General features: G+C 39.3%; 1 long non-coding RNA gene across 1 annotated transcript in view; it reads right to left on the minus strand.

Annotated features, from left to right (window-relative positions):
- Positions 1-1,411: 1,411 nt before the first annotated feature.
- Positions 1,412-27,277, minus strand: part of LOC134480013 (uncharacterized) — a 37,347-nt gene continuing 11,481 nt past the window's right edge. The window contains exon 2 of the long non-coding RNA XR_010054115.1: positions 1,412-6,940. This is a non-coding gene — a long non-coding RNA (uncharacterized LOC134480013). The remainder of the gene's footprint in view (positions 6,941-27,277) is intronic.

A 27,277-nucleotide genomic window follows, 5' to 3' on the forward strand; every position in this document is an offset into this window, starting at 1 on the left:
ATTTACCTAACAAATCAGAGGACAACACAGAAGAGACCAGTCTCATCTTTTCCCAATCTAATTTCTCCCTTATATAGGCAAGTTCCCATCGACAGCCATCTCAGCTCAAATTGAATATCTGTGATCTATAGCAGTATCATGTTAGCTCCATGTGAGCCTACTGATATTCTCATCATGATATTCTCAGTGACTGGAAAATATGCTCAAAACCTTCAAACATTCTTGAGGAATCACTAGACTCATAAACTACAGACTTCAAACGACTATGCCAACCCATACCACACAGAGGAGGACTAGCAGCTTGTGATACCCACCACAACCATTTCACTTTTCAATGAAAAGCTCTGCAACTTACATATCTCGATATACATAGAGCATGACTCATGCAACCTATACCATGAAAAAAGACAGAACATGATCTACTAAATGAGAAAAGCCAACCATTATCCGAACTCCCTCCATAAATGCTCCATCCTCAGACTGTTCATTCTTAGTTACATGTAACACTACCTATGCAAAATACCTCGCTAAAATAGAACTTAATGGACTAGTGAGCCTAACAGGGTTACTTACAGGAGTATACATAAGAAATTACAAGCACATGGATTACTCAAAGGTAGATGCAAAAGTCCACCTAGCATGAGTGACAACTCATGGAATCTGCAGCCCTGGAGCTCTCTGCACAGCATGCAGGCAACATAGCCTGTCAGAATGGCTCTTCTCCCCAACAGGATTTAGTGCTTATATAATCTTGGGTCAGAACAGGGCCTTGAGAATCTGGAAAGATCCAGGATTTCCTGAGTTTTACTTCCTGAAACTCAAGGGGCCTCCCTTCAAAACATCCGGAATCTGAAAGAACCTCCCTCCAGGATAGGCTGATTTAATTGGAAAGAAAGTGCTTCACGAGACAGCGGGAACACACAGATGAGAAGGTTCTTTCCCTCCCTATAAAAAGGAAAGCAAAGAGGAAAAGTTCAGGGACAAGGTACAAGACCAAAGAACATACATACATCGAATGACCTTCTCCAGCTGGGCATCACTTGACAAAAAAAGCACCACCAGCTAGGACCGAGAGTTCAGCACACGAGCTCCTGGGAAGAATTTCCTATATGAACCACAGCAAAGGTTGTCTGAAAAGAGAGCTCTACCATCTCTTGGAATCTTGAAATTTACCGGGATAACATGAAATGATCCAGTTTGTACAGAATGCCAGGCATATGGTGAAGCATAAGATAAAGTTAGAGGTCTTGATGGCTGGTGGTTCTTAACATCAAGTAATTGATTCACCTGCCATCTGTAACAGCAAAAGGAAAGGATGTTGTAGTAGGCAATTAATCCTACTCAAAATCACCCTGGTACCAGCGTCCGCTCCTTGCTTCCCGGGCAATGTTCTAGATTCCTGAATTCCTGATTGAAACACACATACATACACACACACACACACACACACACACACACACACACACACACACACACACACACACCAAACACAGGAAGCCTTCTGTGTTAATATGTCTTAATCAACTCAATGACTGGGCCACTCCCAAACACCCACATGGCTAACACCTCCCCTCCTATATTCCTGGGTTATTACTTACTAAAATCTATAGTCATCGTTGTTGCCTTAGACCAGTAAGGCAGGGCTCTGGGGACAGGCTTCCCCACCTCTTACATGATTGTTATGCTCTCTCTTCTGCAACCCTCAGGCCTGGTTCTTCTCTCCCTGCATGGTGATTCTAAATCATCCTTCTTCTTTCAGACCCCCTGTCTGCCAATCCTTAAGTTCCACCTCTGTTCCCCTGCCCAGCCATTGGCCACTGGCAACTTAATTTACCAATCGAAACCAGCTAGGGGCAGGGACCCTTGCCATCTTACTTGTAGATTCTCGTGCAATTTTGGGAACCCAATTAACATAATACAAGCGTTAAACAAAATCCACAACTAGAAGAGGGAGCACAAATGTATGAAGTGGGAAATCTGAGCCTCATTAGCTCGGTGGCGGGATCCTTGCCTTTCTTCCTCTCTAGTTTTTACAATTCAGCCCAGCATCACTGCAGCCCCGATTTCGCAGATGATGAAAACGAAACTTCTAGAAGGAAGAAGCTTCACAAAGCTAGTAAATGACTGGCCAAGACTCGAACTGGCCCACCCAGGTAAGCGGTTTCCAATTCATATAGTCTCATCTTTATGGCACTAATGGAACCTTCCAAATCCAGCAGCAGACAGCACGATCCAAAATGAACCAAGCTGAACACTCTTCAGAAGCTGGGCAACAGAGGTATTCCACAGGCATTTATTTCCCCAGCTGTCTCCTGCTAAGGGACTATCAGATTACAGAATTTGGCCCGGAAGGCATTCAGTCCCCTCCCTTTTTCCATTTCTCCCTAAGTTAGTTTTCATTTCATAACAGTCATTAGAGGAGCTCTGGGAATGAAGTGTAAAAATCTCCCCTCACCTCTGAGCCCTGGCTGGCAGCAGCTCCTTGCAACTCCTGCAATCAGCACTCCATTTAAGCATCAAAACCTCATCAATTAGGCCTCAATGTACAGGGATCACGTGGTCTGCAGGTCACGCTGAGCCGGCTGCAGAGGAGTACCAGAGGCCTCATTACCAGCCTTAAGCTTTTGTAAAATTCCTGAATAAGCAGCCCATGGAGTGTCTGCAGAAGGGCTGCATTTTTTTTTTCAAAAAAAAAAAAAAGAAAGAAAGAAAGAAAGAAATCCCCGCTTTATCAGCCGCTTTTATGGACAATTTAACACTGTAGGTTGCCAGCTGTGTTAATGCTTGACCCCTCCTCCATGGTGTTGCGCCTTGGCGCCTCGTGAAATAGCGTGAAATAGCTGGCAGCTGTAGAGTCCAGCCCCCTTGTTCCCAAGAAAACCATGCCTCTCTTAACATCCTTGGCCCTGTGTGCACTTCTTGACTTCTGAGTCTTGTGGCCCATAGCCAAGGACAAAGATATTTTGCTATGAGCACAGACGTTCTGGCTGCTACTACCTGCTGATTCTGGGGTTCATCAGGTAGGTGAACTCTATGTCCTAAAAATAAGAACAGGTTAGAAATAGGGGGTGACAAGGGTTAATGCCCAGCGTCCCCTGCCTTGTAGTGTTGAGGGGCTAAAACAGGAAGAGAAGTGAGTTTTGGTATGCATATGTCGTAAAGTGGGATATTGTCCCATGTAAGAATGGCCACTGGATACATTCGAGAACCTGTTTCTTCAGGCCGGAGACCCAGTAACTGAAACTTCTGTTTGCTCATTGTCTGATTACAGTCTAAGGGCGTTAATCCACTGAGCAAGTTCTTGCACTTCGGGATCAACCAGACTGTTATTTTATAGTGAAAAGTGATATTCTCTGTGTCCCACAGTCTGTCTTTCTTCTTCCTTATCCTCTCTATTCTGCCTATTACTTGGGTTAAGTAAAAAAGCGAGAAAAAAAATAAAAAGTGGCTTGAAATCTACTTAAAAGTCAGTAGCCTATTCAGAAAATCGAACCTGCAATTCTGCCCAGAAAAATACATGGAACTAAGAATATCATTTGGACTTTTTAAAAGTATTTATGGGTGTAAAATATAATGTGAATATAGAAATATAGGATTTAAGAAGAAAAGACCTAAATATCATAAATAAGGAAATATCTTTTAAATCTTATTTAAATTCCGACTTAGCTGTGCATATGCATATTAAACTAAGATCCATGCTGTAGAAATATAGTTTGATCCTCCCACAAACCAATAGGCAAAGATCTCACTTTCCTCAAATATGTCAGACAAAATAATAGGGACAATACCTTTGTAGAAAGGCGAATTATTGGTATATTCGGTACTTTGTGAAGGTTTACCAGCAATGAGCAATCAAATAAAGGGAGACTTTATATTGCATGGGTTGTGGTTTCAAAGTTTAAAAGTTAGTGGATTCTATGTGTAGATGTACAATTTGAAGCTAGGACTTAAAAGTTTCTCTTGAAGAAGCTTGAAAAACACTTCAGTGGGGTCCTTAAAGGCCAAAATGGAGCCATTGGGGTTCCGTAGGAAGGCTAATTTCAATGAACATGAATTTAAAAAAATATTTGAATGAGTTCTTATAATGTACATTTATGATTCATGAATTTGTTATGTGTCTGAGTTTGTATATGTGTGTGTGCGTGTGTGTATGCATGTGCTTGCTCATGTGTACAGTGTGTGCATGTGTGTTCATGTGTGCATATGTGTGTGTGAGTGGGGGGGTGTTTAATCACCTATAAGTGAAATAAGGTTACAACTGATTCCAGGTCATAGTATGTATGAGGTTAGTGTGGGAGTGAAACAAACCAAGCATACACTTTGACTAGATAACGTGTTAACTAATGAAGAGAAGAAATCTATCTTCATTAAAGTGTTCAGAGTTTGCAATATAAATGAAAGGATAAAATGTCGCTATCTGCAGGCCCCAGTTAAAAGCTGGATCAATACATAGAGCATCAAATCCTGTGAGGATTATGGAAAAACAGAGGATCACACATCGTGTGGCCAGTGGGCTAGGGGAGAGGAACACATACCACCTGCCAAGGGGGTAGAGCAGAAACTTAATGCACTGCTGGGCCATGCAGACAACTTGTATAGCATTCAGAAGACAAAAGATGATGCTGACCATCACCAGGAGCAGGCAACCAGTAAGCTCTACTATGGGGATGGTTTTCACAAGTAGATGAACGTAAGGAAAAAAAAATCCACACTTTGATGCCTCTGCATGTACCTTTGGGTAGTTATGTAAAAATCTAAGAATGGGCTTCCTAAAGATCAAGATAACGACTCTACACCAAATGAGGGGTTTGTGCTTTATGCAGAGGAGCTGTGTGGAGCTAGAGCCCTATGAGTTTTATTAAACGTTTGTTTAGGGATGTCCCTATAGCAAGCTGTACATTTTGCATGGTCATCTGTATCTTTTTAAACTTTACAACAATAGCTTAAAATAAAGTCGTCATTGGGTTGGCAATAAAACAATGAAAGTACACAGAGTCTAAAATTGAAATAAAAAGGAGACTCAAAAGTGCCAAATAAGGGTTGAAGCCAGTTTCTGGTCCCAGGACGAATGCAGAATCTAGATGTGTTTAAGGGGTCTGTTGTTCAGACAGCATAGGTACCTGGTAAATTGGAACCTGGGCTCTCCATCAAGAGTGGATTAAAATATGACCTAAAGGAGAGCAGCTGTAACTTAGCCATCTGCAGGTTCCCACAGATAAAGTTCCAGAGAGCATGCCCAACTCCTGAGAAAACAAAGAACCAAAAGAGGAGGCAGCAGAGACGAGGGAGTGGCACCAGAAAGAAGCCTGCCTGCGGAGAGTCCAAACAATAGAACTCGAAGAAACTTGAAGGAATTAAGTGTGATTAGTGTGAATATAAGTACAGTATTGCACGACTGACAAGAGGAATGTTTTTTAAAACATATGATAAAATTTTAGTAATGAAAAATTATGTGGTTGGACAGAGGGGCATCCAAGTCACTCAAAGCATAATGAAACAGCTGGTGGCAGAACAATGCTCAGGCCAACCAGAGGGAAACTGGGGTGACATTTATGCAAACATTGTTGCAAAGGCATCCCAGGAACTAATCAGCTCCCCCTCCCCCTCGTTGGAGAGGAAGAGTTTTGGAGAAGAGCAAATCTCAGGAAGAAGTAAACCATTAATATCATATAGCTGTTATTTTTCTCAATTTTATTTGCTAATTATGATGTCCTAGCAGAGGAAGGGTACTTCTAGGCATAGAAAATAGAGGTGCAGAAAATAATAAATAAAAGTCTGATTTGAGGTGCCTGATCCAGAAAGAAGGATGTGACCACTTTCTCTTCAAGATGCAAGGAATTCTGTAGCTACTGAAGGCAGAAATAGAAGCATATGGCGACCCATGAAGAGAACATTATAGGTGAGGCTCTAGCAGACATCCAGGCTGCCAATATGGAAAGCCTGGGGCAGAAATACACCATAGGCAGACAGCACAAAACAACAAACACTGTGGAAGATAGGGTGGAACGATTGTGAGAACCTGAGATCCACAGAGTTTGTGGTGAGGTTTTGTTTTCTAGTAAAATCCAAAGCTATACTCATAGGAGTTTTATCAACATGACTTTCCAAATGTAAAGTGAACAAGGATGACAGCAGTGAGCATTCCACAACAAATGGAGAGAAGCCTATGAGGCCTCGATCCTACACAAAAGTAGCTAAGGAAAGCTGGGAGTGGAAGGCATAGCCTTCCCCTGGGGAAAGAACACCAGTTTGTTGTCCAGTGACAAATGATCAACCTTGAAAATATGAATGCAGATAGCATAGACTGAGGAGGTTATATTTAAGAATATACATGCATACATATGTATGTATGTATACACACACACACACACACACACACACACACACACAAGTGTGTGTGTGTGTGATAACAATTAGTAACAACAGACCATGACTTTGAAGAAGACCAAGAGAGGTACATAGGAGGGTTTACGGGTAGGAGAAGGAAGAGAGACATGTTATAATTAAAACACAATCTTAAAAACTAGAATAGTAGAAAGGAAAAACAACAAAACTATCAACAGAGCAACATTCTGTGACCCAGGCCATCTTCAAAATTCACTATGTAACTGAAGCTAGCTTTAAACTTTTATTAGAAAATTCTGCAGTGTCTGCCTCTGAGTGCTAAGATTACAACTATGAACCACTACATCCCCAAACAAAACCACTTTGAAGAGTTTAAAAACTGTACGAAAAATTAAATAATTCTAATAGCATTAAAAAGACTAAAGGGGTTTTATGGATCTAAGGTACTATAAGATTTATACACTATCAATTGTCAAATGATTTTGTCTAAATTTTACTGACCTTCAGGAAACCATGTTGCCATCTCTACACTTACCATTGAAAATTAAAGAGCCACATGAAAACCAAACCAAGGAAAGCTGTAGAACGCATACATCTGATTCAGTGAAAAGCATGGAAAATAAAAGCACAGTACCAAAATAAAATGAATCACAAAATTTTTATGATTTATTTTAACTTAACAACATTAGCAATTTCATGAAATGTAAATTAGACTACATTCAGTTCAAAGACCAAGCTTCATCTAGAGTATACATTCTTTTCAAGTCTACTTAGAAACTAATCAAAATCTGGGTGATGACTCTCTTAATGAATTCCAAACCAATGATCATGCAAATAATAATGCTGTATCCATCCTAATTTTTCTTATCTAACTTCCTCCCTCACCACAATTTATTCCTTCCAGGTCCATAATACACTTTTAATCCTTTCTATCAGTGTATTATACCTTTCCTATCTTGCAAAGCTCCACTCACGCCCCCCCCCGCCCCAATAAATTTCCTAACTTCAATGGCTATTCCAAATGAACCAAACCTATCTAAAGTTTCAAGCTAACATCCACAAACAAGAGGTAATGTGGAACATTTATCTTTCTAGGTCTGGATTACCTCACAGTAATAATTTTCATTTTCAGCCATTTACCTGCAAATACCTTTTTTTCTTAATAACTGAAAGATATTTGTAAAAATGTACCACATTTTCATTGTTCATACATCAGTTGATGGGCATCTAGGCTCTTTCCATTTATGGGCTATTGTGACTAGAACAATGAACATGAATGAGAAAGTGCAACATGATATAGAATCTTTGGACCATGTGCCCACCCAAGAGTGGTTAAACCAGAATACTATATACTTGAGCCATAGAATGAGGAGAAATCTACCTGGTACTCTTTTGAAAGATTTATCCCTCCTTGATATCTTGCCGAAGGTGCTATGCGTGCTCCCAGAAGAGAAACACAATCATGATTTTTACTCAGCTGTGAATACTATGGGCTACAACAATGAATGACCTATAGTGTGAGCAACATATCAGGTCAATACTCTTAGAAAGAATATGGTGCTTCCCCCAACATCTAAGAATTGCTAATAATTTCTTCACTAGAGGTGTAAATTTATGCCCAACACCCTTCTACATTTAGGATTTACTCTTGCTTGGGCTTCCACCAGCCTTAAGTATGCTGTCAAACTACTGGGAGTTCGTAAGTGCAGCTGCCCTGCTGTATCCAAAAGACTGTGTTTCCTTGTAGTCATCTATCATCTCTAGGTTGTACACTCTTCTGCCCCTTATGTATGACAGTCTCTGAGCCTTTAGAGATGAGTATGTGGTATATATGTTCCATTTAGAGCTGAACATTCTGCAGTCTCTTCTCTTATTCTTTGTGTCTTGACCAGTTGTGGGCCTCAGTGTTAATAATCATCTACTGCAAACAGAAGTTTCTCTTATGAGAGTTGAGAGATACCTTAATCTATATGTATAATGAGAAATCATTTGGATCTGGTCTAATACAAGCTTCATTTAGTAATATAATAGTAGTACATTTTCACCCAGGGTCTGTGACCTGTATAATAATGGAGACAGGTATGCATTCTTAAATTGTAGTGTAGTTGAACAGGAAGTGGTTGGTTACTCCAATGAAATTCATGCCACTACTACATCAGTGGGCATGTCTTTCGAGAAGAGGATATATGTTTTATGCTGAAAAAAGAGGGGTGTAACTCACGTACAAAATGATTATTTAAATAAAGACTTCATTAGGACTAGTGACTTCATAAACACCTTTTAAATTATTTAAGGAAGAATCCTTACCAAAGTGTCAAAAATTATACCATAGAATACAAAGAGAGACCTATTTCATAATTCATTTTAAAAATCAAGTGATTACTGGATCGCAAATCCAGACAAAAACAATATAAGAAAAATTAATGCTAAACTCTTTCATGAAGATGGTTGCAAAACTAAATGATAAAATGTTGACTCCATTTTAATAAAAATAGACTCCAGTGATATTTGCTAAGTCATATATCAAATAGACTTAAATCTAGGTTTGCAACATTGGCTGAACACCAAAAACAAGTATTATAACTCAATGTACAGAAAGAAACTTAGTCATTTTACTGAAGTAGAAAGGAACTCGAAAACCTCTGTTTCCATCAATTATTAAAAGAACACTTTAAATTAATAGAAGAAGGAAACATCCTTTTCCGATAAATGATACATTTTAACAGTGCTAAAAGCAAATATCATTTCCTCCGTAGAACGTTGAGATGCTCCCTCCCTGGAACTTGAAGGAAACAATAGTTCATTTTGCTAGTTACTCAGCACTGAACTGTGGGTCCTGGAAAATGCAATAATAAAAATGGAAAAGGAAATGGATATTGGAATGGAGAAATAAAACTGTAAAGATATGATGTGATTGTAAGTTTTTAAAGACCTATGTGTAATCTACTATAATTAATAATAAATTTAGTAGACAAAAATATCTGGAAAAGATAAACAAACAAAAATCTATCTTATTTTTAGTATAATTATTAACCAAAATAAATACAGCATAAAACATTACTGATTGATATTAAGGAAGACTTGCATGAAAGGAAAATTAAAACATGTTCAAGAAATACAAAAATTTCCATATAAATGGTTAGCGCAGTAAGAGGGTCATATAAAAAAACCAAAAATCTTTGACTCAATATCTCACTGTGTACTTACCTTACCATACTACAAGAATATTTTTTAAAAAGTAGAGCTTCTAGAATACAGCATAAGAGGATGTCTTCGAGACACTAATAGGCAAAGACTTCTCTAATGACTTCTGTAATTACCAACCACAGGAAATACAATTGCTGTATCACATCACATTAACACTAGGAACTTTAGCCAGAAACCGTGTCACCCAGCTACAGTCTCAGAAAATAAATAGTTAATACTGGAGAGATGGGCACTAGTTAAAACCACTTAATGCTTTTTTTAAAAATAAGGAATAGCTATTTATTTTTTAAATTTTTTATTGTTTTTTATTTACATTTTATATGTTATCCCCTTTCCCAGTTTCCCCTCCAAAATCCCATTATACCATCACCCTGCCTGCTTCTATGAGGGTGCTCCCCCACCACCCACCCACTCCCTTCCATCTCCCCACTCTGACATTCTCCTATACTCTGAATCAAGCCTTAAAAGGACCAAGAACCTCCTATTGATGTCCTACAAGGCCATCCTCTGCTATATATGCAGATGGAGCCATAGGTCCATCCCTGTATAGCTGTCTCCTGAGAAGCTCTGCTAGAGCTTTAGGAATACACAGGCAGATGCTTGCATCACTTACTGCTTTTACAGAGGACCTGAGCTCAGTTCCTTGAACCCATATTAGCCAAATCACAACTGCCTGAAACTCTAGCTGCAAGAGATATAACACTCTTCTCTGGCCTCCAGAGGCGCACACACACACACACACACACACACACACACACACACACACAAACATATAGATGTACATACATACATACATATAATTAAATTTAAAAATCTTAATAAAGAAAATAAGCATACATTTATTTCATTAAAAATGTTTTTAAGCTAGGAAATATTCACCAAAACTCACTACTGAGGCCCCAAGTTTTATCTTCAGCAACATTCTCTCTCCCTCTCCGTCTCCCTCTTGCCCTCCCCCCTCCCCCTGTCCCTATCCCTGTCCCTGTCCCTGTCCCTCTGCCTCTCCCTCTCCCTCTCCCTCTCCAAGAGAGGGAAAGAGATACACATACAGGTAAAATCACGTACATGTTCTACATACACACACTCACACACACATACTACACACAGTACACTCTGAATGTGTTGAAAGCTAAGTCACGGAGTGGGAAAGATACCTGTATGACTTTTATCAATAATATTTCAAAGATTTCTATATGACAATATAAAATTTGGGACAACTGAAAAAGAAATTGGAGCCAAAATTCAATAGACCTTTCCTTACAGAGTAATTAGACAGGTCTTGGAAATATGAAAGTTGTTTAACCCTCTTATTCAAGGCAATGGCACTTAAACCACAATATGACTATAGAGCGTCTAAAACAAGATAGTCAGCAATTTCAAATTCAAGAATATATGCCAATTATATCTTCTGTATCTGATGATAGAAAATATCATTGGTTTTAGGGATTGAAAAATGTCGGGATTACATATTAGAACTGAATATATTAAAATGTAGGAGCCAGCATGCATAGCTGCAAGGAAGCACATACGTTCATCTTGAGAATATACCGAAAAAAGTTCATAGCAACATCTCTATAATAGACAGGTTGTCTAACAGATAATGAACTACCTATTTATTGGTAGACAAGTAAAAAACTAATGAAATGTTCTACATGCATGAAAATGAAAAAAATATTCATATGAAACAATATGGTAAGTCTCACAATTGAATATTTGAAGAAAAGAACTCTGGCATTTAAACCTTATCAACCATAAAATTCTATTGTGGAGAGTTCACACATGTCAAAGCTACTCTATGGTATTAGAATGGAGGATGATTGTTAATTTTAGGGTGTTAATGTAGATGGGGGATATAATGGGAGACACTGGGAAGCTAGTCTATGGTATCAGAGTTGAGAGCTATTGTTAATTTTAGGGTGTTAATTTAGATGAAGTGTATAAAGGGAGACTCCAGACTGCTGTCACATAATTATATCACACAAATGTGCTCACTACTTATATTTTCTTGAAAGTGTGCAATTCTGATTCTTCCAGTTTATGTAGGCTTAGCATGTTGTAATAAAATTTTAAAGCTACCTTGAAATAAAAATATTTTGAGATAAGCCAAACTGAGAGTATATGCAGAAAAGATATACAGGTATTCCTAAAGGTTTTGGTTTAAAAGAAGTAAATTTACACAGATAGAGGATTTGAAGTGAAATACCTCACTCTTGCTTCAGGATGGGCTCCCTGGACTCACAGCTTTCTGGTTCCACAGTGCTTGGCAAAGAAATACTACAATACTTTAATTTTGATTAATTTTGATTAATACAATACTTTAGTGTTTAAAACCATCAGACTTTTAAAAGATGGCATCATAATATAAAACTGGAAGAAAATTTCAGTTAAGAGTGGCCAAAGATTACTTTAAAATCCTTGTGCAAATTTAAGAGTTATAAATTTTATGATTTTAATTATGTGCGACACAATTAATCAGGTAAATAATAAAAAAGTATCAATAATTTATACAGTTGCTAAACTAGTTGATGAGGTTAAAATAACATAAAAGGATATGTGTATTTATTTCAATACATGTATACATACATAGATACATATATATATATATATATTCATCTGTTATCAGTTATTTATAGTTAGTAAACCCCCAAAATTTAAGCTAGAAACAACAAATGTTTAGTATTTTATACTCTGTAGATCATGAGTTCAGAAGTAGCTTTGTTGTGTGAGTCTGGCCACAGTGTCTTGTGAGGTTGCAATTAAGAAGACTGGGTTATAGCTATTAAAGGCTTGGCTTCCTAGGATCTGCTCCTAGGAAATGCCTGCTTGCTCAGATGCTTACTGGAGTTTAAAACAGAGACTCAGTTTCCTGACCAGAAGACAACTTTCAATGTGACAGTTGTCATCTGCAAAATGGAAGTGTTAAAAATGAAATGATTCAAGCATCCCAATTAAAAAGTTAGAAAAGGAAAAGCACATCAAAGCAAAGTGGGCGTGGGGAGATGAACTATGTATGAAAACCTGAGTTCAGTTCCACAGTACCTATGGATCCTGGAGATATGCGCATAAAATCTGAGTGCAGGACAGACAGAAAATCCTGGAGCTCATCCACTCTAACCAATTGGTGAACTCCAAGATCAGTAATAGGTATGTGTGTGTGTGTGTAGCTGCCAGAACTCCGGGTAGGCTAGAGCCCGTGGACTCCTCCCCACTCTCCATTCCTGCCACCTCTACCCCCAATAATCCCTCCCATTCTCATCACTGGCCTATAACTAGAGCAGACACACCCTGCTCAACCAGTGGCCACCAGTATCCCAGGTAAGCTGCCTGCCATAGAACATCCCCAACTCTCTGGGTTCATGTCTACCCTGTCACCAACCCAAGAAGAGTAGATGGCAGGAATAACCAAACTGAGGGCTTAAATTAATAAAATAGAAACAAAGATAACAATACAAACAATCAAGGAAACAAAGAGTTGGCTATTTGAGAAAAAAATCAACAAGATAGACCAACTCTTATCCAAACAAACAAAATGATGGAGAGAGAATACTCAAATTGGCAAAATCAGAAACACAAAAGGGGAAATATAACAACAGACACCAAGGAAATCCAAAGGATCATTAGGTCATACTTTAAAAAGCTAGGCACCACAAAATGGAAAATCTAAAAGAAATGGATAATTTTCTCAATAGAAAACACTTACTGAAGTTAAATCAAGATCAGATAGGCCTATAACCCCTATAACCCCTGAGGAAAAAGAAGCAATCCTGAAACATCTCTTAACCAAAATCACCCGAGGTTGGACAGTGCTACCAAAGAGCTCTACCAGACTTTCAAAGAAGAGCTAATGCCAATATTCCTCAAAATTTTCCACAAAATAGAAACATTGCCAATTTTATTTTGTAAGGCCACAGTCACTGAGAGCCACATCATACAAATATTCAATACTCAAAGAAATCAGTAACCCTTCTATAAACAAATAACAAATTAAGAAAGAGTAACTACAAAGAAAGAAAATAATAGGCCAATATCCCTTATGAACATAGATGAAAAATACTCAACATACTTGCAAAGCAAATCCAATAAGAGATCCAGAAGGATATCCACCATTGTCAAGTAGGCTTTATCTCAGAGATGCAGGAATGGTTGAACATATGAAAATTAATCAATGCAATCCACCCTATAACCAAACTGAAAGAAAATAAAAAAAAAAATGCACAGTCATCTTACTAAATGTAGGAAAGGGCCTTTGACAAAAACCAACACTACTTAATGATAAAAGACTTAGAGAAAGTAGGGAAACGAGGAACATACCTCAAAATAATAAAGACAATCTATATCAAGCCTGTAGCCATGAAAAGAAACTCAAGGAAACTCCACTAAAACCACGGACAAGATCAGACCGGCCACTCTCACCATATATATTGAATATAGCAATTGCAACTTTAGCTAGAGGAATTAAACAACTGAATGAGATCAAAGACATACAAAGAAATAAAAATATAGCTCTTGGCAGATGATATGAAAGTATACATAAGCTACCCCAAAACTTCTACCAGGAAGCTCAGATAGCACAAAAACACTTGCAGCAAAGTGACTGAGTACAATTTTAACTCAAAGAAATAAGTAGCCTTTCTATAACCAAATGATAAACTGAGAAAGAGTAGCTAAAAATAATAGGAAATATCTTGGGGTGACTCTAACCAAGGCAGTGAAAGACTTTTACAATAAAACTCCAAGTATTAATGCTAAGACCAACATAGTAAAAACAACCATCCTACCCAAAACAGTCTACAGATTTAACACAAATCCCCTTCAAAACTCCCAATAAAATTTTTTACAGACTTGGAAAGGAAAATATCCAACTACATATGGAAAGAAAAACAAAAAATAAATTAAAACAAATCAGGATAGCTAAAACAATCCTGAACAGGAAAGGAACTTCCAGATGTATCACCATCCTTTATTTCAAGTTGTATTACAGAGCTAAAGTAATGAGAACTACATACCATTGGAATAGAATCAAATTAATGAGTCCGGTACAGATCTACACACCTATGGACAGCTGATTTTTATAACAAAGCCAGAAAGACACAATGGAAAAAGGAAAGCATCTTCAACAAATGGTGCTGCTCAGATTAGATGCCTGCAGGTAGAAGATCCATAGTCACATACTCAAGTCCTAGTGGATCAAAGATCTCAGCACAAAACCAGATAAACTGGACCTAATGGAAGGGAAAGGTTCAAATACCCTTGAACACACTGGCATAGAAGGCAACTTCCTGAACAGAACACAAATAACACAGGTACTAAGATCAGCAATTAATAAATTGAATTTCATGAAACTGAAAAGCTTGTATAAGGCAAAGAGCACTATCAATACACCGAAACAGCAGCCTACAGACTGGGAAAAGATTGTAACCAGCTCTACATCCAATGGAAGGCTAAGATCCAAAATATATAGAAGTCAAGAAATAATACATCACCAAACAAAATAATAAAGCTTAAAATTGGATATAAGTTAATTTTGTAATTTAAGTAAAATAATTTATATAAGTTAATTTTGTAATTTAAATAAAATAGAAGGCACCTTTAAAGAAATACATAATTCACTAAATAAGAAGAATAATGACCATGAATATGTCTAAAAGAATTTGTATAATTAAAAATAAACAGAATTTTCAACAGAGGAATCACGAATGACTGAGAAAAAACTAAGAAATGTTCAACAATCTTAGCATCAGAGACATGCAAATTAAAAATATACTGAGATTTCATCTTATACCTGTCAGAGTGGCTAAGATCAAAAACACAAGTTATAACTCATGCTGAGAAGGATATGGAGCAAGGGGAAGAGCCCTTCTCCATAACTGAAGAGAATGCAAAAGTATATAAGTACTATGAAAACAATATTGTAGTTCCTCAGAAAGTTGGCAATTGATCTTCCTCAAGACCCAGCTATATCACTCTTAGGCATATACCCAAAGAATGCTCCCTCCTACCACAAGAACACCTGCACAACTCTATTCATTGGGGATTTATTCATAATAGCCAGAAACTGGAAACAACACAGATGTTCCATCAACCGAACAATGGAAAAAGAAAATGTGGTACATTTACACAGTGGAGTAGTATTGAGAAGTTAAAAGGTCATGACATCATGAAATTTGTAGGCAAATGGATGGAACCAGAAAAAATAAATCATTTTCTTTTTTTTTTATTAACTTGAGTATTTCTTATATACATTTCGAGTGTTATTCCCTTTCCCGGTTTCCGGGCAAACATCCCCCTCGCCCCTCCCCTTCCTTATGGCTGTTCCCCTCCCCACCCTCCCCCCATTGCCGCCCTCCCCCTAACAGTCTAGTTCACTGAGGGTTCAGTCTTAGCAGGACCCAGGACTTCCCCTTCCACTGGTGCTCTTACTAGGATATTCATTGCTACCTATGAGGTCAGAGTCCAGGGTCAGTCCATGTATAGTCTTTAGGTAGTGGCTTAGTCCCTGGAAGCTCTGGTTGCTTGGCATTGTTGTACATATGGGGTCTCGAGCCCCTTCAACCTCTTCCAGTTCTTTCTCTGATTCCTTCAATGGGGGTCCTATTCTCAGTTCAGTGGTTTGCTGCTGGCATTCGCCTCTGTATATGCTATATTCTGGCTGTGTCTCTCAGGAGCGATCTACATCCGGCTCCTGTCGGTCTGCACTTCTTTGCTTCATCCATCTTGTCTAATTGGGTGGCTGTATATGTATAGGCCACATGTGGGGCAGGCTCTGAAGGATGTTCCTTCAGTCTCTGTTTTAATCTTGGCCTCTCTCTTCCCTGCCAAGGGTATTCTTGTTCCCCTTTTAAAGAAGGAGTGAAGCATTCACATTTTGATCATCCGTCTTGAGTTTCATTTGTTCTAGGCATCTAGGGTAATTCAAGCATTTGGGCTAATAGCCACTTATCAATGAGTGCATACCATGTATGTCTTTCTGTGATTGGGTTAGCTCACTCAGGATGATATTTTCCAGTTCCAACCATTTGCCTACGAATTTCATAAAGTCATTGTTTTTGATAGCTGAGTAATATTCCATTGTGTAGATGTACCACATTTTCTGTATCCATTCCTCTGTTGAAGGGCATCTGGGTTCTTTCCAGCTTCTGGCTATTATAAATAAGGCTGCGATGAACATAGTGGAGCACGTGTCTTTTTTATATGTTGGGGCATCTTTTGGGTATATGCCCAAGAGAGGTATAGCTGGATCCTCAGGCAGTTCAATGTCCAATTTTCTGAGGAACCTCCAGACTGATTTCCAGAATGGTTGTACCAGTCTGCAACCCCACCAACAATGGAGGAGTGTTCCTCTTTCTCCGCATCCTCGCCAGCATTTGCTGTCACCTGAGTTTTTGATCTTAGCCATTCTCACTGGCATGAGGTGAAATCTCAGGGTTGTTTTGATTTGCATTTCCCTTATGACTAAAGATGTTGAACATTTCTTTAGGTGTTTCTCAGCCATTCGGCATTCCTCAGCTGTGAACTCTTTGTTTAGCTCTGAACCCATTTTTTAATAGGGTTATTTGTCTCCCTGTGGTCTAACTTCTTGAGTTCTTTGTATATTTTGGATATAAGCCCTCTGTCTGTTGTAGGATTGGTAAAGATCTTTTCCCAATCTGTTGGTTGCCGTTTTGTCTTAACCATAGTGTCCTTTGCCTTACAGAAGTTTTGCAGTTTTATGAGATCCCATTTGTCGATTCTTGATCTTAGAGCATAAGCCATAGGTGTTTTGTTCAGGAAATTTTCTCCAGTGCCCATGTGTTCCAGATGCTTCCCTAGTTTTTCTTCTATTAGTTTGAGTGTGTCTGCTTTGATGTGGAGGTCCTTGATCCACTTGGACTTAAGCTTTGTACAGGGTGATAAGCATGGATCGATCTGCATTCTTCTACATGTTGACCTCCAGTTGAACCAGCACCATTTGCTGAAAATGCTATCTTTTTTCCATTGGATGGTTTTGGCTCCTTTGTCAAAAATCAAGTGACCATAGGTGTGTGGGTTCATTTCTGGGTCTTCCATTCTATTCCATTGGTCTATCTGTCTGTCTCTGTACCAATACCATGCAGTTTTTATCACTATTGCTCTGTAATACTGCTTGAGTTCAGGGATAGTGATTCCCCCTGAAGTCCTTTTATTGTTGAGGATAGCTTTAGCTATCCTGGGTTTTTTGTTATTCCAGATGAATTTGCAAATTGTTCTGTCTAACTCTTTGAAGAATTGGATTGGTATTTTGATGGGGATTGCATTGAATCTGTAGATAGCTTTTGGTAAAATGGCCATTTTTACTATATTAATCCTGCCAATCCATGAGCATGGGAGATCTTTCCATCTTCTGAGGTCTTCTTCAATTTCTTTCTTCAGTGTCTTGAAGTTCTTATTGTACAAATCTTTTACTTGCTTGGTTAAAGTCACACCGAGGTACTTTATATTATTTGGGTCTATTATGAAGGGTGTCGTTTCCCTAATTTCTTTCTCGGCTAGTTTCTCTTTTGTGTAGAGGAAGGCTACTGATTTATTTGAGTTAATTTTATACCCAGCCACTTTGCTGAAGTTGTTTATCAGCTTTAGTAGTTCTCTGGTGGAACTTTTGGGATCACTTAAATATACTATCATATCATCTGCAAATAGTGATATTTTGACTTCTTCTTTTCCGATCTGTATCCCCTTGACCTCCTTTTGTTGTCTGATTGCTCTGGCTAGAACTTCAAGAACTATATTGAATAAGTAGGGAGAGAGTAGTCCCTGATTTTAGTGGGATTGCTTCAAGTTTCTCTCCATTTAGTTTAATGTTAGCAACTGGTTTGCTGTATATGGCTTTTACTATGTTTAGGTATGGGCCTTGAATTCCAATTCTTTCCAGGACTTTTATCATGAAGGGGTGTTGAATTTTGTCAAATGCTTTCTCAGCATCTAATGAAATGATCATGTGGTTTTGTTCTTTCAGTTTGTTTATATAATGGATCACGTTGATTGTTTTCCGTATATTAAACCATCCCTGCATGCCTGGGATGAAGCCTACTTGATCATGGTGGATGATTGTTTTGATGTGCTCTTGGATTCGGTTTGCCAGAATTTTATTGAGTATTTTTGCATTGATATTCATAAGAGAAATTGGTCTGAAATTCTCTTTCTTTGTTGGGTCTTTGTGTGGTTTAGAGTAATTGTGGCTTCATAGAAGGAATTCCGTAGTGCTCCATCTGTTTCAATTTTGTGGAATAGTTTGGATAATATTGGTATGAGGTCTTCTATGAAGGTCTGATATAATTCTGCACTAAACCCGTCTGGACCTGGGCTCTTTTTGGTTGGGAGACCTTTAATGACTGCTTCTATTTCCTTAGGAGTTATGTGGTTGTTTAACTGGTTTATCTGTTCCTGATTTAACTTTGGTACCTGGTATCTGTCTAGGAAATTGTCCATTTCCTGCAGATTTTCAAGTTTTGTTGAATATAGGCTTTTACAGTAAGATCTGATGATTTTTTGAATTTCCTCTGAATCTGTAGTTATATCTCCCTTTCCATTTCTGATTTTGTTAATTTGGACACACTCTGTGTCATCTCGTTAGTCTGGCTAAGGGTTTATCTATCTTGTTGATTTTCTCAAAGAACCAACTTTTGGTTCTGTTGATTCTTTCTATGGTCCTTTCTGTTTCTACTTGGTTGATTTCAGGTCTGAGTTTGATTATTTCCTGCCTTCTACTCCTCTTGGGTGTATTTGCTTCTTTTTTTTTTTTATAATAATGCATTTTTATTAAATGCTTCAAAATAAGCAATTATCAAGCTTTTTAAATTATTGGAAAGTATAACAAAATAAAAAGCACTTCTCTAATTGAATCAAACTCCTGAAAATCTTTAAGTTGTTGAATAAAATAATAAAATCTAAAATTCTAGTTCTGTAAAATTTAAATTATATATGATGCAATCTTATTTGATGTTACCAGTTGCAAATCCTTAGGTAACATTAGGAAATTAAAATTATTTTTTATATTTCATAGTTTCATCCTCCAATATTTATTTGTTCTATTGTACAGTAGTTTTCTTCTCATATACACAAGCATCTTTAGAGAAGACAACTGACTTTGATAAAATTAAACGTGGGAAATTTCTTTTTTTTTTTTTTTTTTTTATTAACTTGAGTATTTCTTATATACATTTCGAGTGTTATTCCCTTTCCCGGTTTCCGGGCAAACATCCCCATCCCCCCTCCCCTTCCTTATGGGTGTTCCCCTCCCAACCCTCCCCCCATTGCCGCCCTCCCCCCATAGACTAGTTCACTGGGGGTTCAGTCTTAGCAGGACCCAGGGCTTCCCCTTCCACTGGTGCTCTTACTAGGATATTCATTGCTACATATGGGGTCAGAGTCCAGCGTCAGTCCATGTATAGTCTTTAGGTAGTGGCTTAGTCCCTGGAAGCTCTGGTTGCTTGGCATTGTTGTACTTTTGGGGTCTCGAGCCCCTTCAAGCTCTTCCAGTTCTTTCTCTGATTCCTTCAATAGGGGACCTATTCTCAGTTCAGTGGTTTGCTGCTGGCATTCGCCTCTATATTTGCTGTATTCTGGCTGTCTCTCAGGAGCGATCTACATCCGGCTCCTGTCGGTCTGCACTTCTTTGCTTCATCCATCTTGTCTAATTGGGTGGCTGTATATGTATGGGCCACATGTGGGGCAGGCTCTGAATGGGTGTTCCTTCAGTCTCTGTTTTAATCTTTGCCTCTCCCTTCCCTGCCAAGGGTATTCTTTTTCCTCATTTAAAGAAGGAGTGAAGCATTCACATTTTGATCATCCGTCTTGAGTTTCGTTTGTTCTAGGGATCTAGGGTAATTCAAGCATTTGGGCTAATAGCCACTTATCAATGAGTGCATACCATGTATGTCTTTCTGTGATTGGGTTAGCTCACTCAGGATGATATTTTCCAGTTCCAACCATTTGCCTACGAATTTCATAAACTCGTTGTTTTTGATAGCTGAGTAATATTCCATTGTGTAGATGTACCACATTTTCTGTATCCATTCCTCTGTTGAAGGGCATCTGGGTTCTTTCCAGCTTCTGGCTATTATAAATAAGGCTGCGATGAACATAGTGGAGCACGTGTCTCTTTTATATGTTGAGGCATCTTTTGGGTATATGCCCAAGAGAGGTATAGCTGGATCCTCAGGCAGTTCAATGTCCAATTTTCTGAGGAACCTCCAGACTGATTTCCAGAATGGTTTTACCAGTCTGCAATCCCACCAACAATGGAGGAGTGTTCCTCTTTCTCCACATCCTCGCCAGCATCTGCTGTCACCTGAGTTTTTGATCTTAGCCAATCGCACTGGTGTGAGGTGAAATCTCAGGGTTGTTTTGATTTGCATTTCCCTTATGACTAAAGATGTTGAACATTTCTTTAGGTGTTTCTCAGCCATTCGGCATTCCTCAGCTGTGAATTCTTTGTTTAGCTCTGAACCCCATTTTTTAATAGGGTTATTTGTTTCCCTGTGGTCTAACTTCTTGAGTTCTTTGTATATTTTGGAAATAAGGCCTCTATCTGTTGTAGGATTGGTAAAGATCTTTTCCCAATCTGTTGGTTGCCGTTTTGTCCTAACCACAGTGTCCTTTGCCTTACAGAAGCTTTGCAGTTTTATGAGATCCCATTTGTCGATTCTTGATCTTAGGCATAAGCCATAGGTGTTTTGTTCAGGAAATTTTTTCCAGTGCCCATGTGTTCCAGATGCTTCCCTAGTTTTTCTTCTATTAGTTTGAGTGTGTCTGGTTTGATGTGGAGGTCCTTGATCCACTTGGACTTAAGCTTTGTACAGGGTGATAAGGATGGATCGATCTGCATTCTTCTACATGTTGCCCTCCAGTTGAACCAGCACCATTTGCTGAAAATACTATCTTTTTTCCATTGGATGGTTTTGGCTCCTTTGTCAAAAATCAAGTGACCATAGGTGTGTGGGTTCATTTCTGGGTCTTCAATTCTATTCCATTGGTCTATCTGTCTGTCTCTGTACCAATACCATGCAGTTTTTATCACTATTGCTCTGTAATACTGCTTGAGTTCAGGGATAGTGATTCCCCCTGAAGTCCTTTTATTGTTGAGGATAGCTTTAGCTATCCTGGGTTTTTTGTTATTCCAGATGAATTTGCAAATTGTTCTGTCTAACTCTTTGAAGAATTGGATTGGTATTTTGATGGGGATTGCATTGAATCTGTAGATTGCTTTTGGTAAAATGGCCATTTTTACCATATTAATCCTGCCAATCCATGAGCATGGGAGATCTTTCCATCTTCTGAGGTCTTCTTCAATTTCTTTCCTCAGTGTCTTGAAGTTCTTATTGTACAGATCTTTTACTTGCTTGGTTAAAGTCACACCGAGGTACTTTATATTATTTGGGTCTATTATGAAGGGTGTCGTTTCCCTAATTTCTTTCTCGGCTTGTTTCTCTTTTGTATAGAGGAAGGCAACTGATTTATTTGAGTTAATTTTATACCCAGCCACTTTGCTGAAGTTGTTTATCAGCTTTAGTAGTTCTCTGGTGGAACTTTTGGGATCACTTAAATATACTATCATGTCATCTGCAAATAGTGATATTTTGACCTCTTCTTTTCCGATCTGTATCCCTTTGATCTCCTTTTGTTGTCTGATTGCTCTGGCTAGAACTTCAAGAACTATATTGAATAAGTAGGGAGAGAGTGGGCAGCCTTGTCTAGTCCCTGATTTTAGTGGGATTGCTTCAAGTTTCTCTCCATTTAGTTTAATGTTAGCAACTGGTTTGCTGTATATGGCTTTTACTATGTTTAGGTATGGGCCTTGAATTCCTATTCTTTCCAGGACTTTTATCATGAAGGGGTGTTGAATTTTGTCAAATGCTTTCTCAGCATCTAATGAAATGATCATGTGGTTCTGTTCTTTCAGTTTGTTTATATAATGGATCACGTTGATGGTTTTCCGTATATTAAACCATCCCTGCATGCCTGGGATGAAGCCTACTTGATCATGGTGGATGATTGTTTTGATGTGCTCTTGAATTCGGTTTGCCAGAATTTTATTGAGTATTTTGCGTCGATATTCATAAGGGAAATTGGTCTGAAGTTCTCTTTCTTTGTTGTGTCTTTGTGTGGTTTAGGTATAAGAGTAATTGTGGCTTCATAGAAGGAATTCGGTAGGGCTCCATCTGTTTCAATTTTGTGGAATAGTTTGGATAATATTGGTATGAGGTCTTCTATGAAGGTTTGATAGAATTCTGCACTAAACCCGTCTGGACCTGGGCTCTTTTTGGTTGGGAGACCTTTAATGACTGCTTCTATTTCCTTAGGAGTTATGGGGTTGTTTAACTGTTTTATCTGTTCCTGATTTAACTTCGATACCTGGTATCTGTCTAGGAAATTGTCCATTTCCTGAAGATTTTCAAATTTTGTTGAATATAGGTTTTTATAGTAAGATCTGATGATTTTTTGAATTTCCTCCGAATCTGTAGTTATGTCTCCCTTTTCATTTCTGATTTTGTTAATTTGGACACACTCTCTGTGTCCTCTCGTTAGTCTGGCTAAGGGTTTATCTATCTTGTTGATTTTCTCAAAGAACCAACTTTTGGTTCTGTTGATTCTTTCTATGGTCCTTTTTGTTTCTACTTGGTTGATTTCAGCTCTGAGTTTGATTATTTCCTGCCTTCTACTCCTCCTGGGTGTATTTGCTTCTTTTTGTTCTAGAGCTTTTAGGTGTGCTGTCAAGCTGCTGACATATGCTCTTTCCTGTTTCTTTCTGCAGGCACTCAGCGCTATGAGTTTTCCTCTTAGCACAGCTTTCATTGTGTCCCATAAGTTTGAGTATGTTGTATCTTCATTTTCATTAAATTCTAAAAAGTTTTTAATTTCTTTCTTTATTTCTTCCTTGACCAGGTTATCATTGAGTAGAGCATTGTTCAATTTCCACGTATATGTGGGCATTCTTCCCTTATTGTTATTGAAGACCAGTTTTAGGCCGTGGTGGTCCGATAGCACGCATGGGATTATTTCTATCTTTCTGTACCTGTTGAGGCCCGTTTTTTGACCAATTATATGGTCAATTTTGGAGAAAGTACCATGAGGAGCTGAGAAGAAGGTATATCCTTTTGCTTTAGGATAGAATGTTCTATAAATATCCGTTAAGTCCATTTGGCTCATGACTTCTCTTAGTCTGTCTACATCACTGTTTAATTTCTGTTTCCATGATCTGTCCATTGATGAGAGTGGGGTGTTGAAATCTCCCACTATTATTGTGTGAGGTGCAATGTGTGTTTTGAGCTTTAGTAAGGTTTCTTTTACATATGTAGGTGCCCTTGTATTTGGGGCATAGATATTTAGGATTGAGAGTTCATCTTGGTTGATTTTTCCTTTGATGAATATGAAGTGTCCTTCCTTATCTTTTTTGATGACTTTTAGTTGGAAATTGATTTTATTTGATATTAGAATGGCTACTCCAGCTTGCTTCTTCTGACCATTTGCTTGGAAAGTTGTTTTCCAGCCTTTCACTCTGAGGTAGTGTCTGTCTTTGTCTCTGAGGTGTGTTTCCTGCAGGCAGCAGAATGCAGGGTCCTCGTTGCGTATCCAGTTTGTTAATCTATGTCTTTTTATTGGGGAGTTGAGGCCATTGAGATTGAGAGATATTAAGGAATAGTGATTATTGCTTCCCGTTATATTCATATTTGATGTGAGGTTATGTTTGTGTGCTTTCATTCTCTTTGTTTTGTTGCCAAGACGATTAGTTTCTTGCTTCTTCTAGGGTATAGCTTGCCTCCTTATGTTGGGCTTTACCATTTATTATCCTTTGTAGTGCTGGATTTGTAGAAAGATATTGTGTAAATTTGGTTTTGTCATGGAATATCTTGGTTTCTCCATCAATGTTAATTGAGAGTTTTGCTGGATACAGTAATCTGGGCTGGCATTTGTGTTCTCTTAGGGTCTGTATAACATCAGTCCAGGATCTTCTGGCCTTCATAGTTTCTGGCGAGAAGTCTGGTGTGATTCTGATAGGTCTCCCTTTATATGTTACTTGACCTTTTTCCCTTACTGCTTTTAATATTCTTTCTTTATTTTGTGCGTTTGGTGTTTTGACAATTATGTGACGGGAGGTGTTTCTTTTCTGGTCCAATCTATTTGGAGTTCTGTAGGCTTCCTGTATGTCTATGGGTATCTCTTTTTTTAGGTTAGGGAAGTTTTCTTCTATGATTTTGTTGAAGATATTTACTGGTCCTTTGAGCTGGGAGTCTTCACTCTCTTCTATACCTATTATCCTTAGGTTTGATCTTCTCATTGAGTCCTGGATTTCCTGTATGTTTTGGACCAGTAGCTTTTTCCGCTTTACATTATCTTTGACAGTTGAGTCAATGATTTCTATGGAATCTTCTGCTCCTGAGATTCTCTCTTCCATCTCTTGTATTCTGTTGGTGAAGCTTGTATCTACAGCTCCTTGTCTCTTCTTTTGGTTTTCTATATCCAGGGTTGTTTCCATGTGTTCTTTCTTGATTGCTTCTATTTCCATTTTTAATTCCTTCAACTGTTTGATTGTGTTTTCCTGGATTTCTTTCAGGGATTTTTGCGATTCCTCTCTGTAGGCTTTTACTTGTTTATTAATGTTTTCCTGTGCTTCCCTAAGTGTGTTCAGGTCTTTCCTGAAGTCCTCCAGCATCATGATCAAATATGATTTTGAAAATAGATCTTGCTTTTCTGGTGTGTTTGGATATTCCATGTTTGTTTTGGTGGGAGAATTGGGCTCCGATGATGGCATGTAGTCTTGGTTTCTGTTGCTTGGGTTCCTGCGCTTGCCTCTCGCCATCAGATTATCTCTAGTGTTACTTTGTTCTGCTATTTCTGACAGTGGCTAGACTGTCCTATAAGCCTGTGTGTCAGGAGTGCTGTAGACGTGTTTTCCTCTCTTTCAGTCAGTTATGGGGACAGAGTGTTCTGCTTTCGGGCGTGTAGTTTTTCCTCTCTACAGGTCTTCAGCTGTTCCTGTGGGCCTGTGTCTTGCGTTCACCAGGCAGCTTTCTTGCAGCAGAAAATTTGGTCTTACCTGTGGTCCCGAGGCTCAGGTTTGCTCGTGGGGTGCTGTCCAGGGGCTCTCTGCAGCGGCAGCAACCAGGAAGACCTGTGCCGCCCCTTCCGGGAGCTTCAATGCACCAGGGTTCCAGATGGTCTTTGGCTTTTTCCTCTGGCGTCCGAGATGTGTGTGCAGGGAGCAGTCTCTTCTGGTTTCCCAGGCCTGTCTGCCTCTCTGAAGGTTTAGCTCTCCCTCCCACGGGATTTGGGTGCAGAGAACTGTTTATCCGGTCTGTTTCCTTCAGGGTCCGGCGGTGTCTGTGGCAGGGGTCCTGCCGCTCCTGGGCCCTCCCCCACGGGAGCCCAGAGGCCTTATACAGTTTCCTCTTGGGCCAGGGATGTGGGCAGGGGTGAGCAGTGTTGGTGGTCTCTTCCGCTCTGCAGCCTCAGGAGTGCCCACCTGACCAGGCGGTTGGGTCTCTCTCTCACCGGGTCTGGGAGCAGAGAGCTGCTGCGGGCCGGGATCCGCGGGTGTGGGACTTCCGGTAAACACAGAACGTGCCCGGTTCTAGAGAAATTCTGCTTCCGTGTGTCCCAAGCTCACCAGGCAGCTTTCTTGCAGCAGAAAATTTGGTCTTACCTGTGGTCCCGAGGCTCAAGTTCGCTCATGGGGTGCTGCCCAGGGGCTCTCTGCAGCGGCAGCAACCAGGAAGACCTGTGCCACCCCTTCCGGGAGCTTCAGTGCACCAGGGTTCCAGATGGTCTTTGGCTTTTTCCTCTGGCGTCCGAGATGTGTGTGCAGGGAGCAGTCTCTTCTGGTTTCCCAGGCCTGTCTGCCTCTCTGAAGGTTTAGCTCTCCCTCCCACGGGATTTGGGTGCAGAGAACTGTTTATCCGGTCTGTTTCCTTCAGGGTCCGGCGGTGTCTCCGGCAGGGGTCCTGCCGCTCCTGGGCCCTTCCCCACGGGAGCCCAGAGGCCTTATACAGTTTCCTCTTGGGCCAGGGATGTGGGCAGGGGTGAGCAGTGTTGGTGGTCTCTTCCGCTCTGCAGCCTCAGGAGTGCCCACCTGACCAGGCGGTTGGGTCTCTCTCTCACCGGGTCTGGGAGCAGAGAGCTGCTGCCTGTATTTGCTTCTTTTTGTTCTAGAGATTTTAGGTGTGCTGTCAAGCTGCTGACATATGCTCTTTCCTGTTTCTTTCTGCAGGCACTCAGCGCTATGAGTTTTCCTCTTAGCACAGCTTTCATTGTGTCCCATAAGTTTGGGTATGGTGTACCTTCATTTTCATTAAATTCTAAAAAGTTTTTAATTTCTTTCTTTATTTCTTCCTTGACCAGGTTATCATTGAGTAGAGCATTGTTCAATTTCCACGTATATGTGGGCATTCTTCCCTTATTGTTATTGAAGACCAGTTTTAGGCCGTGGTGGTCTGATAGCAGGCATGGGATTATTTCTATCTTTCTGTACCTATTGAGGCCCGTTTTTTGACCAATTATATGGTCAATTTTGGAGAAAGTACCATGAGGAGCTGAGAAGAAGGTATATCCTTTTGCTTTAGGATAGAATGTTCTATAAATATCTGTTAAGTCCATTTGGCTCATGACTTCTCTTAATCTGTCTACCTCTGTTTAATTTCTGTTTCAATGATCTGTCCATTGATGAGAGTGGGGTGTTGAAATCTCCTACTATTATTGTGTGAGGTGCAATGTG

This window comes from Rattus norvegicus, chromosome 8 (assembly GCF_036323735.1).
Source record: "Rattus norvegicus strain BN/NHsdMcwi chromosome 8, GRCr8, whole genome shotgun sequence".
NCBI lineage: Eukaryota > Metazoa > Chordata > Mammalia > Rodentia > Muridae > Rattus > Rattus norvegicus.